A 10,000-nucleotide genomic window follows, 5' to 3' on the forward strand; every position below is an offset into this window, starting at 1 on the left:
GTTGATCGGCTCCCTCGAGAAACCAATGGATGACCCGGGATGCTGGAGACGACCATGACATCTTGCGGAATGCTTCACCCAGGCTCAAAGAGACGGACGGATATTTTCAAGACCCAAGGCTTACCTGCATAGCCACAAGTCATTATGGGCTCTGGCTTGGTTGGACAACATGGCGACTCTTGATAGGCGGTGCTAGCAGATGTAGAAGAACGGTAGGAATGGATGGGCACCGACAGGGATTTAGAGGGACCCGTTGAAAGACCATGTTTTGATCATCCGGTCTTCAAAGACCCTGAAGTGCGAGGACATACACGTAGGCGATCAAATCTTGTGGGGAGCGTGTGCAAAACTCTGAAGAGTACTCAAACCTAATCGATTAGTCCTATCCACGGTCATGGACAACTTGAGCCAAAGGAACTGAAGTTATCTGAAATTCTCAACACAAATAATAATATTGATGTGGGAATTATTGAAAACTCGGGTACGAGAACTGGTTGGCGGAACCATCTCATTAACAACCAACCTTGTAGTAATATTTTGCTTTTAGCCCCTCTTGTTGTAGGAGAAAATTTGGTTTACGCTAAAAACTTACAACACCACCTGCCATATATGCATATAGTATAGATGATATTTTACCCCCTCTCATATGTGACTTTCCGGCATATTCAATATGCTGACCTACACGGCTGCAACGTCTTATGTTGCAGATATTTTTCTTCGACGAGTAAGAGCACGATTCAGGGTTACGGTCTACACTCAACTTGCCGTTGGTGTTTATTGGGACTCCACTCCCTTGACTGCTTCCGCTGAGATATTTAAGGTATATATCAGTTTTACGCTATTTACATGTGATTGTACTTTGATATATACATTGATGTACTGTGTGTGCCAGCATACTGATCCAGGGATGGCACAGAAACACAGAGGCTTGACTCGTTTTGAGTCGGGTCGCTACAGAAATGGTATCAGAGCACATGTTGACTGTAGGACGTGACCCTAGAAACTGGAAATTTCTTAGGAAAGGATCTCTCAAAATTTCTATTTTTCAAGAATACCTTTTACTTCTCATCTCTTCCGATTTCATCAGACGTTCCCTCTCACCTCAAATAGTTAGACAACGCCCTTTCCCCTTTGACCACGTGAAGGATCAACCGACTCCCACTTCAAAGTTTAAGAGGATTTCATCATGCAGTTGAAACTGCACCAATTGAAGACTCTCAAGACCCGAAGAATTCGAAGACCCTGAAGCGTTCGAATATTTATATGACCATTAGAAGTCCAAACCCCTGTTATATACCCACGTTAGATACGATGATTTGTGAGCCGTCATTGGTGTGTGTTTTCCGACGGCCACAAATAAAACCTATCGTCAAAAATATTGTTTGTATTGTGTGTATCTCCCTCCCTCTCTTACCCGTCTCATCCCCAAAACCTCAATCCTACCAGATGGAGTATGAAGCTGGACTTGTACTCTCTGGACCAATGACCCAGTTGGAGGCTGATATATGGACTCAAAACATGGAGAACCACTTCGGGAGCAACTTGATCTCAAGGAAGTATGAAGTGGAACACGCTCTTTAGTACTTTACACAAAGTGCTGCAATCTGGTGGAAAATGCACCATGCCACACAAGGATTTAGTGGAGCAGAAACTTGGGACGAATTCAAGAACACTCTGTTAAGATCCCGACTTATTCAGAAGTGCTATGACAATCCGAAGGAGAAGACTTGTGCATGCAAGATCTGTGGAGAAATAGGACACACCCAGGAAGAACACAAGGATGGATGCACTCATTGTGAAGAAAATCACCCAGCTGAGGAGTGCCCAAGTAGTCAAGTGACATATTTCCTTTGTGAAGGAGCCACCCACTACCCAGATCAGTGTCACATTTACCCCAAGGTGCAACAAGTTGTCAAGCAGCATAAAGATGCAGTGAAGGAAACCCTCAAGAAGAAGATTCGAGAAGAACATGTGATGAACGAATATATTGAAGACCCTGATGGACAAGGTCTGACCAGATTTTTCTCCAATGCATGCTACTCATGTGGAGAAGAAGGACATTACTCACAGGATTGCACGAAGAGAAGCCAAGAGTATCTGGGAAACTTCCTGATGGAAAAAGTGGAGTTTGATCCACTAGAAATAGAAGAACTGGCCAAAATAAAGGAGTCCGGAAAGAAGAAAAAGTACCCTCGGAAGAGCCAAATCTCTGTAGATATAGACCTGAGTCATTTCAGATGTTACAAGTGCATAGAATTTGGCCACTACAAATACATGTGCTCAGGAAGGAAGCCGGAAATCCAAGGAGCAAAAGCAAACGCTAAGAAGCCTCGAGACTTGTCAGAACTCATTTGCTTTCGTTGTAAGGAAGCAGGACATTATGCTAGTGATTGTCCACAAAGGAAGAAGGCTAAAATGGAGTAGATAAGTTTTGACAGTGGCAATAAGTGGAACCCGAAGCACTCTTGTTTTTGATGAGATCATGGAGTTAATTTTTTTTGTAACAGAAGTCCCTGAGATTGTAATAACATCATGAATAAACGGAATTTATTGTCTCATGATTGCCTATGTTGAAACTGTATGCGTTGTTTCTCTTCGAACAAAGATCTCTGAACAATTATGACGATATGAGAAAATATGGTCTATGGAGGCATGAGTATAATTCATTTTAAGTGTGGTAGTAATCGGTAAACCCACAGGATCCACTGAGTAGGAATGTGCCATAACTACCAAGGAGACATATACATTCCTCTGAGTACCTATTTACTGACACCTGTAGATGACAACTCTCTACGAGTCATTCCTCAAGGGCCCAGGAACGATCATGACCCTCACCAGTGATCATGATTACCCAAAAATCCTGAAGGACATGATGAAGCACATTCATCTTGAAGGAGATGCAGTCTACAAAGGCTACCCGTTCATGGAAAGTGGAGTAGAACTTTGGTATGTGGAAGTACACCTCCACCATGTGAAAGGAGTTTGTCCAAAGACTATGGGGCAATACTTTTTCATTTCACGTGTACCACGAGCAACCTTCTTTGACGCTATTCGTGAAGCTGCCATGGAAGCCATACGTCATATTGGAGCGATACTTGAAGCAAGACTCCGTCATACCCAGGAATACCTGAGTGAAGTGCATGCGGAGATGATGGAGATGAAGCTCATGACCACCATGATGAAGAAAAAGATGGATGATTTCAAGGAGCACCTCGGAAAGTTCGAGTGGAACTAAAGTATCCCCAAGGGAGACGAATGAATAAAGTTGGCAGAAATGCTCGACCATACCGAACAATGTGGATGGCAGCATTTGTAATAGAGTACTTTTGAATTGGAGTTTTTGATAAGAAATTAAGGATGTAATAAAGGATTGATTATGAAATGAGTATGATTTATGGATGAACCAATACATTTTCATGGTAAACACACAAATGAAAAGTATCCCACAGAATGGAGTGTGTACCAAAAATAAGTCCAAGGATTTTTATTATATGATGGTTACCCCAAGAGTATGATGGAATGAAACACTATGGAAATTTAAAGGCGGAGTAATTCCAAGTATGCCTGAAAATCCACAGACCCCGGGACTAATAAGGATCAAGTACTATCTTTTTAGAGAAGGAAACTTGTTTCAGCAAATGTTTTCTTAGGAGCATACGAAAACCCGAGAGTTGTGAAGATACGATAGATGTTTTGTTGAGCTTGCAGAACCAATGGATTATCCCAACTTCGTTCCTAGACAAGAGATATTCTGCAATGCTTGTGAGGATGCCCAAGTGTTAGAATACGAGATTCACTAAACCTTATACAAGTAATGATTTCAGTGCGACATGGCTTGGCCACCATGATGACTTACTATTATCATTCTCTTGCTATTCGGAATGGTAAATCTGAGAGACTTACCCATAGTGAGAGACGACGTTCTTTGAAGCTTTTGTTTAAGCCTTAGAATGGTATAAGAAAAGCCCATGTACATGGCACTTGTTGTCACGCGTAAGAAATTTTACGGTGAGGATGAAACCAAGACCCCTCTCTCTGCAGGATAACCACAAATGGTAGACCACCATGAGAAGCATCGATAGGTTGTTTAGAATTGACCGTGAGACTGTCAGTTAAGAAGACCCAGTAACGGAAGAATGTTATATCAATAGAAGAACCCTCGATTTTGATGGAAACGTTATGAATATAACGAAAGAGCTTCACCACAGGAGTTAGTACGAAGACTGTGAGGAGTCAGATGCCAAAACCCCATAGGATTGTTAAAATCTTAAGGGACCAGTATCTCTCATTTTAAGTGTGGTAGTATCCCACCTTGCCGGAGGTTGGATTTGTTACAAGACCCCCAAACCCTAACCTTTCTTTCTAGCCCCTCCCAATCTCGAGGACGAGATTCATTTTAAGTGTGGTAGGTTTGTAACATCCCAAATTTTGGAATGTTAATAAAATTATTAGATTGATTGTTTGTTTGTTTGAGTGATTGAAACTTGAGTGAAATTTGAAACTTTTCAAAAAAAACATTTGAATGAGAGGGAATGAAATGACTTTCCCGTTTCCTGTGAGTTCAAATTCATTTTTTTAAAACCAGCGAGAGGAGATAGCATGACTTCTTCAACTACAAAGAATTTGAACCAAGGTGGCACTTGAATTTCCTTTCGATTTTTCCTTTGCATTTTGTTTTCTTCTTCACTCAAGAAACGCCGGGGAATAATATTCTGTGAAACAGAAAAGAGAAGAGGAACATGACCCTCCAAAGCCAAGGGCATTTGTTGAAGTATTTTGAGCCAAGAATATAAAATATATTTGAGAAAATATTAGCAAAAAGAAAATAAAGCTTTTAGGGATTTTCTGGAAAAGATTTTTTTTGAAGTATTTATTTTGGCCGTGAAAAAATGTCCATCTTTTTGAATTTATTTTTCTGAAAATTTTAATATATTATACCCCTATATTCCAAGGATATTCTATTTCCTTTTAATCGTATTAATTCCTGTTTTAATAAAAAGCGAAAGAGATCTCTTATTTTAGGAATGTACTTGGGCCACGTTAGGAAACCAATCTGGCCCAATCCCACCTTCTTCTTCCTCCTCACGAGCTTCCTTCTGTGGCCATGGCAGAAGCTTCCCAGGAAGCTTCCCTCCTCCGATTCGCGGGCTACACTTCCTTCCCGAGCCTCCCACCACCCCTATAAGAACGCCCCTCCTCTCCTCGTTACATTTTCCCCATTAGCTCGCCCTCTCCGTGCCCGTAGCCACGACGCCCCACCATTGTTGTTCATGCAAGGAGCCGAACAGAAGAACGCCCAGGAGCCCCTTCCTCGCCTCCGGGACCCCCTCCGTCGTTCTCCCTCCCCGCTGGCGACCTCCCCACCTCGCCGGAGCAGCTACCTCGCCGGAGTTCTTCCTCTCTGTCACCCATGGTGAGATTCACGAAATCCCGTATTGCAGTTTTTTCAGAAAATTGCAATCTTAGAAAATTCATATCTATTAGTCTATAACTCCGAATTAGGTGATTCTTTTTGCGTTGGATCACAAATTCTGGATCACAAATTCTATGTAGTATCTGTAGATATATAATTTGTCTACGTTTGGATTTATAAAATTTGAATTAGATCAGATTTGATTTAAATCTTGTTTTGCTTATACCGGGAGTTTAAAAATAGCTTTTAAATTGATTCTTGTTGCTGCTGCTTCCTATTGATCATATCTTTCAGTAGTTTAAGCTTAAATTGTTTTTAAATATTTTTACTTAGGGTTTTAAGAAAAACAGATTCTATTTTAGCCTTTTTTGTTTTCTTGCTATTTCTATTGTATTAATTGTTCTTAATTTGTTGTTTTTGTAATTGTGACAAGTTATATTTTGTTTTTGATATTTACCAGTAACTTTTCAACAACAACAAAATTTTATTTTATTTACTCTTATTTGTTTGCATGGAATCAATTCTAGTTCTATATTAACTTGCGAATTGATTGCATTGCTAGTTTGATTCCCTATTTTGAAAATACTTATAAAATAATATTGTTTTGTAAATTTTACTTCTATTATCTTAGTTATTTTATATTTTGTTTTGTGTTATTTTTTCTATATTAGTGTTTTATTTTCATTTAGAACAAAAACTATATAGTGTTTGATGTAGTAGAAGGCTTCCTAGCTTCTTTGAAGTTTCCTTTGGATTTTATCCGCTCTCTCTTATTGATTTTTGATTGCATCAAGTTTTATTGCTGTTTGTTAATTGATCTCTAGAATGATTGCTAGTGTGAGTGCTTATGTGAATACTATGTTTGATTATATAGATTTCATCGGAGAGTGACGAATAGTTCTATCACGTATTTCCCGAGAACGAAAATTCTTCTTCGTCAACATCACGAGGCAAGTCATTTGATCATGTATCACCTATGTTTTACGCATCGTAGTTCTACCATCCTATGCCCAATTGCATGCTAAGTAGGTACTTGGAAATTATGGTTACATATTGTAGTATCATGTGGTAGGCACCCCACAACCCCGTTACTTGGCCCGGGACGACAAATTCCATATTGCTATGCTTGAGTAGACGGGATTCTGGTTGAGAGTTTATCACGAGTGATGCGAGACTACTTTAATAAGCAAGACCGGTTAAGTCAAGACTTTTCAAGACCTCGTGATGCAATGCAACTCTGGGTGAAGGACGGTTTATCGGCTCCCTGGAGAAACCAGTGGATGACCCGGGATGCTGCAGACGGCCATGACATCTTGCGGAATGCTTCACCCAGGCTCAAAGAGATGGACGGATATTTTCAAGACCCAAGGCTTACCTGCACAGCCACAAGTCATTATGGGCTTTGGCTTGGTTGGACAACGCGGCGACTCTGGACAGGCGGTGCTATCAGATGTAGAAAAACGGTAGGAATGGATGGGCACCGACAGGGATTCAGAGGGACCCGTTGAAAGACCATGTTTTGATCATCTGTCTTCAAACACCCTGAAGTGCGAGGACATACACGGAGGCGATCAAATCTTGTGGGGAACGTGTGCAAAACTCGGCAGAGTACTCAAACCTAATCGATTAGTCATGTCCACGATCATGGACAACTTGAGCCAAAGGAACTGAAGTTATCTGAAATTCTCAACAGAAATAATAATATTGATGTGGGTATTATTGATAACATGGGTACGAGAATTGGTTGGTGGAACCATCTCGTTAACAACCAACAATGTAGTAACATTTTGCTTTTAGCCCTCTCTTGATGTAGGAGAAAACTTGCTTTTCGATAAAAACTTATAGCCCCACCTGCCATATATGCATATAGTATAGATGATTACTTTTCACCCCTCTCTTATGTGACTTGCCGGCACATTCAATATGCTGACCTACAAGGCTGCAACGTCTTATGTTGTAGATATATTTCTTCGACGAGTAAGGGTACGATCAGGGTTACGGTCTACACTCAACTTGCCGTTGGCGTTTATTGGGACTCCACTCCCTTGACCGCTTCCGCTTAGATATTTAAGGTATATATCAGTTTTATATATACATTGATGTACTGTGTGATTGTAAGTTTTAGCGTAAAGCAAATTTGGATTGTAAGTTTTAGCGTAAAGCAAATTTTCTCCTACAACAAGAGAGGGCTAAAAGCAAAATGTTACTACATTGTTGGTTGTTAACGAGATGGTTCCGCCAACCAGTTCTCGTACCCGAGTTGTCAATAATTACCGTCATCAAATATATTTAATGGTGTTGAGAAATCCAGATAACTTCAGGTCCTTTGGCTCAAGTTGTCCATGACCGTGGACACGGCTAATCGATTAGGTTTGAGTACTCTGCAGAGTTTTGCACACGTTCCCCACAAGATTCGATCGCCTCCGTGTATGTCCTCGCACTTCAGGGTGTTTGAAGACCGGATGATCAAAACATGGTCTTTCAACGGGTCCCTCTGAATCCCTGTCGGTGCCCATCCATTCCTACTGTTCTTCTACATCTGCTAGCACCGCCTGTCCAGAGTCGCCGCGTTGTCCAACCAAGCCAGAGCCCATAATGACTTGTGGCTGTGCAGGTAAGCCTTGGGTCTTGAAAATATCCGTCCGTGTCTTTGAGCGTAGGTGAAGCTTTCCGCAAGATGTCATGGCCGTCTCCAGCATCCCGGGTCATCCACTGGTTTCTCCAAGGAGCCGATCAACCGTCCTTCACCCAGAGTTGCATTGCATTACGAGGTCTTGAAAATCTTGACTTAACCGGTCTTGGTTATTTATTTATCCTCGCATCACTCGTCTTATGCACTCAACCAGAATCCCGTCTACTCAAGCATAGCAATATGAAATTTGTCGTCCCGGGCCTAGTAACGGGGTTGTTGGGTGGCTACCACATGATACTACAATATGTAACCATAATTTCCAAGTACCTAGTCAGCATGCAATTGGGCATAGGATGGTAGAACTACGATGCATAAAACATAGGTGATACATGATCAAATGACGTGCCTGGTATTACTTGATAAAGATAGTTGCTCTCATAATCCTGATAATTCTACTCGCCACACTCCGAGGAATCTATCGTAAAAAAATAGCATTCAATAAACATTCATGCCAAAAAGGAAGAACCAAGAGAACATAACAACAAAGCATGTCTTGGTGCAAAATAACAACGTACTAAGGTTTAATAAAAAAATAGGGCCTTATGGTGTTGTACAAGGAACGGTGAAAGGGGTCAACTCAAAAGAGTCAAAGGTTGATCAACTATCGCTATATAAGCTCGACTTGCATACACTATGGGAGATGATAAAAAATATTGGGAGAACAACATGAATGTTGTTTGACAAATAGTATAAGACATAAGAATTTATTTGTAGAAAGAATTTCTTGAAATGGAGCACTACAACTACAACACAAGTTATAGTGAATTGAATTATGAATTGAATTTGCATTCAGAAGGACAAAAGAAGTTGAACTGAAGTACTTCGGTTATGTACAAAAATATATGACATGAGTATTTAGGGGTAAAAGGAATCAATTGAAAAGGTGTTACGATTTGCAAGTTAAGATCAAATGAATGTTCGAATACAAAATTGAATCGCTCAAATTTGTAAGGTTCAAGGGTCAAAACTAATGATGTTACTGGATATAGGAGATCAATATGAACATGTAGAAAAAAAGGAATTACTAGATTTGAAATAGCGGATCAAAATATACAAATATTTCAATATAACATTGAATCGGCTTAGAACGATGTGAACACTTTTGGGCACTAATAGATAAATCTGATTTGATCAAAATTATAAGTTGAAAAGTTAAAACTAATGATACAAACGGGAATATTACTTTGATACGAATCCGACGCAATTGGATTCATCTAAAACGGAGCTACGGATAAAAGATATGATCAAAAGAAGTTTGAATATCAGTGTGAACAAATTTAGAAATTTGAAAATTTCAAAAAAGTTGATATGATAGGTTCAGCGGATAGGTGGGATGAAGATGAAACTCTAGGCGTTGGTTTCATCTAATTCGGATAAACGAGTAAAAAGTTATGGCTATTTAAAAAATCACGGCCAAGGTGTTTTACGGAATAAAAGTGCTACGTCTAAGAGAATTCTAGGACTAATGTGTAAATACGGAGACTAATTTATAAATCTAATTACTCTACCGTATACTAGTGTAGGAATACTAGTCTAGAAATAATAAACTACGGGAGTATAAAAAAATACAAAGAGAAATACCTTTAGAATGCAGAGTAAGAATTAATTCCAATAAGGAGACGACTTCGAGAAATCCCGCCGAAGAGAAGAGAATATTTTTATTTAATAAACCTAGTCAAACCAAAAGATTGATTTAACCCGAAATAGATGATTTTTGGATGCTCCTATGGGTCTATATTTATAGGTGGAAAGAAGGTCTAAAGGTCAATAGCTAGGCAATGTGGGACTAAACATATACGTAAAGTGGAGAAAAGGAGGGACCAAATGCCAATGGGCTAAGTAAATTTCGGCCAGCCCATAGCCAAGCTCGGATGAATAGTGTTTCCTGATGAATA

This window comes from Hordeum vulgare, chromosome 1H (assembly GCF_904849725.1).
Source record: "Hordeum vulgare subsp. vulgare chromosome 1H, MorexV3_pseudomolecules_assembly, whole genome shotgun sequence".
In the NCBI taxonomy this organism is placed as follows: domain Eukaryota; kingdom Viridiplantae; phylum Streptophyta; class Magnoliopsida; order Poales; family Poaceae; genus Hordeum; species Hordeum vulgare.